Source organism: Physeter macrocephalus, chromosome 21 (genome assembly GCF_002837175.3).
Source record: "Physeter macrocephalus isolate SW-GA chromosome 21, ASM283717v5, whole genome shotgun sequence".
NCBI lineage: Eukaryota > Metazoa > Chordata > Mammalia > Artiodactyla > Physeteridae > Physeter > Physeter macrocephalus.
In genome coordinates this window covers 40,920,373-40,927,712 of record NC_041234.1, presented here as the reverse complement: position 1 = coordinate 40,927,712, position 7,340 = coordinate 40,920,373, and the positions used below count along the sequence as shown (strand labels likewise).

General features: G+C 40.7%; 1 protein-coding gene across 1 annotated transcript in view; it reads left to right on the top strand.

Moving 5' to 3' along the window:
- AMER1 (APC membrane recruitment protein 1) overlaps positions 1-5,694 on the top strand; it is a 30,802-nt gene extending 25,108 nt beyond the window's left edge. The window contains exon 2 of the transcript XR_008616337.1: positions 4,713-5,694. The gene's annotated coding sequence lies outside the window, so the exon portion shown is untranslated. The remainder of the gene's footprint in view (positions 1-4,712) is intronic.
- The last annotated feature ends 1,646 nt before the right edge of the window (positions 5,695-7,340 follow it).

Here is a 7,340-nt window from a genome sequence, read left to right as displayed (position 1 = left end):
TACTCAGCCATAAAAAGAAACGAAATTGAGTTATTTGTAGTGAGGTGGATGGACTTAGAGTCTGTCATACAGAGTGAAGTAAGTCAGAAAGAGAAAAACAAATACCGTATGCTAACATATATATATGGAATCTAAGAAAAAAAAGAAAAAGGTCATGAAGAACCTAGGGGTAAGACAGGAATAAAGACACAGACCTACTAGAGAATGGACTTGAGGATATGGGGGGGAGGGGTAAGCTGTGACAGGGTGGGAGAGTGGCATGGACATATATACACTACTGGGCGTGCGTGAGGTGGATAGCTGGTGGGAGGCAGCCGGGTGGCATGGGGAGATCAGCTCGGTGCTTTGTGACCGCCTGGGGGGGTGGGATAGGGAGGGGGGAAGGGAGGGAGACGCAGGAGGGAGGAGATATAGGAACGTATGTATATGTATGGCTGATTCCCCTTGTTATAAAGCAGAAACTAACACACCATTGTGAAGCAATTATACTCCAATAAAGATGTTAAAAATAAAAAATAAAAAATAAATAAAATAGAGTGGTCAAGAGAGGACTCACTGAGCAGGTGACATTTGAGAGAAGAACTAAAACCTTGAGGTGAGAGCAGATAATAAATACCAGGAACAACCAGGAGTCCAGTGTGCCTGAAGTGGAGTGAGTAAAGGGGGCAGTAATAGGAGATGAGGTCACAGAGATAATGTTGGAGTGGGGGAGGTGGGAAGACCAATTGTAAAGACTTTGACTCTTGTCCTTAGTTAGATGGGAGCAGAGAATGACATGACCTGATTCATGTTACCTGGAGTTGTCTCTTTTCCAGGCTAAACAGCCCTAGGTCCTTCCAACCTTTCCTCATATGTCCTTGGTCTAAGCCCCTTCCCCAGCCTTCTCAATCCCTCCTGGACACACTCCAGTATTAGTGGCCCTCTTCAAGTTTGGGTTCCAGAACAAGACTCTTTAGACAAATTCACCTGGATCCTTTTTCATTACTCCTGGACACCTACAAGAGGCTAAGTGGTATGAGTTTTGGAGTCAAACAGACCTGGATACTCTTCTTGGCTCCACAACCTACCAGCTGTGTGAGCTTGGATAAGTGAGACCTTCTCTAAGCCTCAACATCTTCATCTGTAAAATGGAAGAAATAATCTGTATCTTGTGGGGATTAGTGATGATGTGTATAAAGCTTCTCTATACAGTGCCTGTCCCATGTGAGCCCTAACCAAATGATGGTCAATCTTAGTTGTCACTGTGGCTTGTATCCTTGGCACATAGACAGCCTCACTTTTGATCCTTGGTAGGTGTGAACCTGTAGTGGGAGAGAATCTAGTCAACCTGGTCACCCTCTGTGAAGGCCTAAGCTGCTGGGGAAGTAAGAGTATGGGCCCATCATGTTTCTCCCATTGAGTTCTGTGAGTGCCTGTTGATGGCTGGACTTGGGGCTCCCAGAAAAGCCAGGGCTGTCAGTATCTAGGATCAAGGTCCCATGTCCTACCCCAAGGGAAGGTAGGATTGGAGACTTCAAGGAGAATGGGTGGCAAGTTTGACTTCTTTTATCAGAAATTGGAGGTGCCTGAAGCCAGGAAAACTGTAGTGGGCTGTACCTGGAAGAGCATGCTAAGGTCTGAGCTGTATAATCAGGATTAAAACCATCATCTAAGTAAGGAGCTTAAAGTAGGCATGAGAAACCCAGGTACAAAGGGAGGAAGAAAGTGAGGAACAGGAGGACCAAACAAACAGGTGAGTGTGAAGGAGATAACAGTGGCTGGTGCTTGGTGTCAAGGCTGGGCTTTTATGAGTTCCCAAAAACTGTTTGTGTAAGCATGTGAGCTGCATCTACATACAGGGTGCAAACAGAGAACTAACCAAAATGCTTTCCTCAGGGTCCCTACCTTGAGGGCTGCTTTCAGGCCTTAAAGCCAAGTACTTGTAGGGTATTTATAATGCCACTTCTGGGGCTGGGCTTAGTGGTAGGCCAGTCTGAAGAAGGACTCTACTCACCTGGAAGCTGAAAAAATGGCTTGAGGCAGCCCTGTGCTGGGAGAAGCCAGAGTGTGTAACAGGCAAGTCCTTGAGATTCTGAATAGGTCTGTCATCAGCCTTGAGCATGTTTTCTCACCTGCTAAATGGGGCCATTAATGTCTACTCAGTCTCCCTTCCACCAATCCTGTGCTTCAGCAGAGACCACCTTCATTTTCCTACTGGAAAATGCAGTAGACACTAAATATGAAAGTACTTTTTAAAAAATTGTAAAAGGCTACAGAAATGCAAGGTGATAGTAGTACTCAAATGCTTTGGCACTGGTTGTCTGCCCTCTATGAGCTCATCTCTCTCACAAAGCCAGGGCCCTATGAAAAGCCAGTAGCCACATCCTACATTGTAACAACCCAGTCATTGGATACAGTGACTTATTTTTGACGTGTATGTGTGGGGGGTATGTTTTCTTTTTTTTACTTTGAAAAATTGCCATAACTAAAGGAATTCACTTTCTTGATTCTCCCAACTCCTCAGTCTCAGTTTATCCCCAACTTCCTCATCCATCAGGTAAGAATATGAATTCCTGTCCAGTCTTCCTCCTGTTTTCCTCCTGAAATGGATATACAAGTTGTTTGGAAAACTGTAAAGCAAAGTGCCAAATGGTTGTCATTATTACTGGCATTATCTGTGCAGCTTGAATTCTTCTGGAGGAGGCTTCATCTTCAAATTGACAATTACTGCCCTCATACTAAGTCTGAGATCCTGTGCTAAGTGTTATAAATGGATGTAGAGATAAGCAGTGGTGTGTTACAGCCAGCTTGTACCAGCTCTCAAGAACCGATTGTGCACGTCTCTTTCCAACTCCACATTCAATGACATCACATTGATAGATGAAATTGGCAACGGTGAGAGTAATTTCCACCATGGAAATCGGCAAACACTACAAATACGGAACTTTTTTTTCAGAGATCTAGAACTGTTTCAATCATAAAGGAGCTGCCAATTTAGCGGTGGTGTGTATGTGTGTATTTCTCTGTGTGTATGTCTGTGACTGCACATGCATACATGTTGTGGGAAAGTGGTAAGGTAAGCAGGCACATGATTACAATAGAGGAAAGTACTAAGTTGAACCACGTGATATTGCTGTTTGTGCCAGTCAAAGCTAGGTGAGTACTGGCAATTTCATGTGTTCAACCTAATAGAATGTCATCTTTAGCAGAGAGGAGTATCTGGAATGAAAAAGGATTTCTCAAGTCCCCTCAGATGACCTGAGGCTGAGCTGGAGTTAGGCCCCGGGACTCCTAGTTCCTTGTCTTAACCCTGAAGGCTCCATTACCATTTTATTTTCCTCTGATTCCTTGTCAAAATGGACAAGGCTCTGACATGAAAACCACAGTACTGATTGGGTAAGATAACCACAGGCCTTTTACCTCATTGCCTCCTCTAAGTTAAGGTTAGAATTCAGGTCATATCCTTATTCCGTAGCCTCATTGTCCCAAACACACACTTTCTCTCTCCCTCACTCTTTCTCTTCATCCCCACCCTCACCAGTCTGCCTGTGTCTTGCATCCTAAGAGTGCAAGAAATTAGAGTATGTCCAGAGGAAAGCAAAGGAAAGTTATTATAACAGTTGGAAATAGGATCTATGAGGAAAGGTGAAAGCAAGTTTGCCTTGAGAAAATAAATTTGCCTGTCAACAGAATAATAATGTCCACATCTCAAAAGACAGATATACAGGGGATGCTATACTGCTTTTTTCCATTTCCTGAAGCCAGAAGAATTGAACATTTCACTTAATGGCATTACCAGCCAGCCAGACTCCTAAAAAGAGTCATCATTGACTCCTTTCTTTTGCTCAGTTGCCATATCTAATCGTTCACTAAATTCTGTTGACTCTACCCCTTAAATATTTCTTGAATCCATCACCTCCTCTCCATCTCAGCTGCCATGGTCCTAGGTCAGGCCTTCACCCCTAGTCTCCACTGAGCTCCATGCATCTACTCTCATCTGCTGCCACCAGAATGTTCTTTAGAAATCACCCATCTGTTCAGGCCATGGCTCTTGTGAAGTCACTATTGCCTGTGAAATTAATACTGACTTCCTCAACCTGGCATTCAAAACCTTCTATCTTACAGCTCCAAAATTTTTTGTAGTCCTAACTCTCACCACTCTATATACTAGATGCTTTAGCTGATTCCTCAATAGGCCCCCACTGTTACCACCACTGGACCTTTATACATGTTCTTCCCTCTGACTAGACTTCCACCACATTCACCCATTGAAATCCTACTTATCCTTCATTACACTTCCTAAATGCCACCTCCTCCTGTTTTCCACATCATTGGAAGTTCATTTGCTGTTCTGAACCCTATTCATTTGCCTTTCTGTGTTGTTAACCAACTTAGTATAGTGGTAAGAGTAGTAGCTTTTAAGCCGGACTGCTTAGGTCCCAGTCCTGACTTTGCTACCTACTAGCTGTGTCACATTGAGCAAGTTGCTTAACTTTTCTTGTGCATATTTAAAATGGGCAACATATTAGTACCTCCCTCAGAGGTTGTTATAAAATGTTAAACATTTATTAACTTAATGTTTGTTAACTGCAAACTGAAACATAGTAAATGCTGCTGTTATATTTATATTCTTGTCTCATCTCTCTGACTAGCCTATTGTTCCTTAAGGGCAGAAGTAATACATTACTCATCTTTATGACAGGTAATAATGATTTTTTAAAAATGTTTTACAGGGTCTTCTGGTCCAGATGTACTTCCCCTAAAGTACAATTATAAATTCTGGAAATAACATAAGACACAACCAAAGGAGAATTTGATAAGTGGAAAGAAGAGGTGAGCTGGCTAGGGATCATAGAATTGGAGGAAAATAGCACAACAGCAGGACATCATGCATCCTCCAACCCATGAAAAAACGGTGACACGGACCTGGCATTTCCTGACCCCAAACCTAACAACAGAAAGCAGCCAAGGAAAGTTTAACGCTCTCCCAGAAGGAACAGATGTCCCTCTGACCACATCATGTGATTCCAACAGCACCAGCAAAGAGGATTGACTGGGAATCCTGCTAATAATAAGCAGTAAAAGGAATCATTCTCTTTCTCTGCCAGGCCTCAGATTCCTCTCTACTATTAAGAGACTTCAGGTAACTATGTGGTACCAGCAAGGGTTATCCTAGCAAAACAAGTAGCCCAGCTTGGGATATGCTCATCCTCCTTGCAGGACAGTGACTATTTTCCCCCTAACCTAGGTTCACCAGGTAGCCTGGCCTGGGGGATTCTCTCCACCCCTCAGGCAGCAACATCAGAAACAAATGGGAATTCCATCAGCACCAGATAGACCAAGAAGACTAAAATAGTACCATAAAGACCACAAAGAAAACTAAATTGCCATTGAAGCCACAGCCCACAAAAGTAGTCCAGGACCTGCATGTTAAACCTAAACAGGGTGACTGCCTGCTATCATAAAACATTTATATAGGACACAGAGTGTCCTAACATACTATGCAAAATATCCATGATAAAATAAAAAAATCACCCATCATACAAGAGCAAGGAAGATCAAACTTTAACTAATATGACATTTCTGTTGAGAAATGACAATCAACAGATGCCAACACTGAGATAAATCAGTTGTTAGGAATAATCTGATAAGAATTTTAAAGGAGCCATCATAAAAATGCCTCAGCAGCCAATAACAAATTCTCCTGAAGCAAATGAAAAATTAGAAATTCTCAGCAGTGAATTTCAAGTTATCAAAAAGAACCAAATGAAAATTTTAAAACTAAAAAAAAAAACCAGTAACTGATTTTTTTTTTAATGCTGGATAGACTCAAAATTGAAGGATATAACAGAGGATAGAATCAGTGAACTTGAGGACAGATTAGTGGAATTTATGCAACCTGAACAATAGAGGGAAAATAAGTTGAAAACAATGAACAAAACCACAATACCACTGGGACAAAAACAGAAGATATAACATTTGTATCATTTGAGTCACAGAAGGAGAGAAAAGAGAATGGAGGTGAAAGAGTATATGAGAAAATGATGGATGAAAACTTCCAAATTTGGTGAAAGATATATAAACTTACATATTCAAGGAACTGAGTGAACCCCAAATAGGATCAATACAAACAATCATAATTAAAACTTGAAAACTAAAGAAAAGAAAAAACCTTGAAAGCATCCAGAGAGAAACAATATATTACTTATAGGGGAACAAGAATTTGATTTTATTTTAATAATTATTAAAGAAAGTCACAATTTTATTCAATTAATTTTTTCTGGTTTTATTAGATACATAAAAAATTTTCAATGGTTCAGAAATAATTCTTTTCTTATTGAAATATAGTTGGATTATAATATTATATTAGTTTCAGGTGTACAGCATAGTGCTTTAGTATTTTTAGATTATACTCCATTAAAAGATGTTACAAAATAATGGTGATAAGTCCTTGTGCTGCACAAAATATTCCTGGTTGCTTATCTATTTTATACATAGTAGTTTGTATCTCATAATCCTGTACCACTATCATGTCCCTCCACCCTTCCCTCTCCCCACTGGGAACCATTAGTTTGTTTCCTCTATCAATGAATCTGTTTCTATTTTACTATATATATTAGTTTGTTAAATAAAACAGACTATTTATTATATTCCACATATAAGTGATATCTCTGACTTAAATCACTAAGCATAATATTCTCTACGTCCATTCACGTTGTTGCAAATGGCAGAATTACATTCTTTTGTATGGCTGAGTATTCCATTGTACATACATAATACATCTTCTTAATCCATTCTTCTGTTGATGGGCACTTGGGATGCTTCCACATATTGGTTATTGTAGATAGTGCTGCTATGAACATTGGGGTGCATGTATCTTTTCGAATTATTGTTTTCATTTTTTCCAGGTGTATACCCAAGAGTGGAATTGCTGAATCATATGGTAGTTCTATTTATAGCTTTTTAAGGAACCTCTGTACTGTTTTCCACAGTGGCTGCACCAATTTACATTCCCACCAGCAGTGTACAAGTGTTTCCTTTTCTCCACAACCTCACCAAAATTTGTTATTTGTAGACTTTTTGATGATAGCCATTCTGACAGGTGTGAGGTGATATCTCATTGTGGTTTTAATTTGAATTTATCTGATGATTAATGATGTTGAACATCTTTTCATGTGCCTGTTAGTCATCTGTGTATCTTCTTTGGAAAAATGTCTATTCAAGTCTTCTGCCCATTTTTTTTTTTTTTTTTTTGTGGTACGCGGGCCTCTCACTGTTGTGGCCTCTCCCGTTGCGGAGCACAGGCTCCGGACGTGCAGGCTCAGCAGCCATGGCTCATGGGCCCAGCCGCTCTGCGGCAC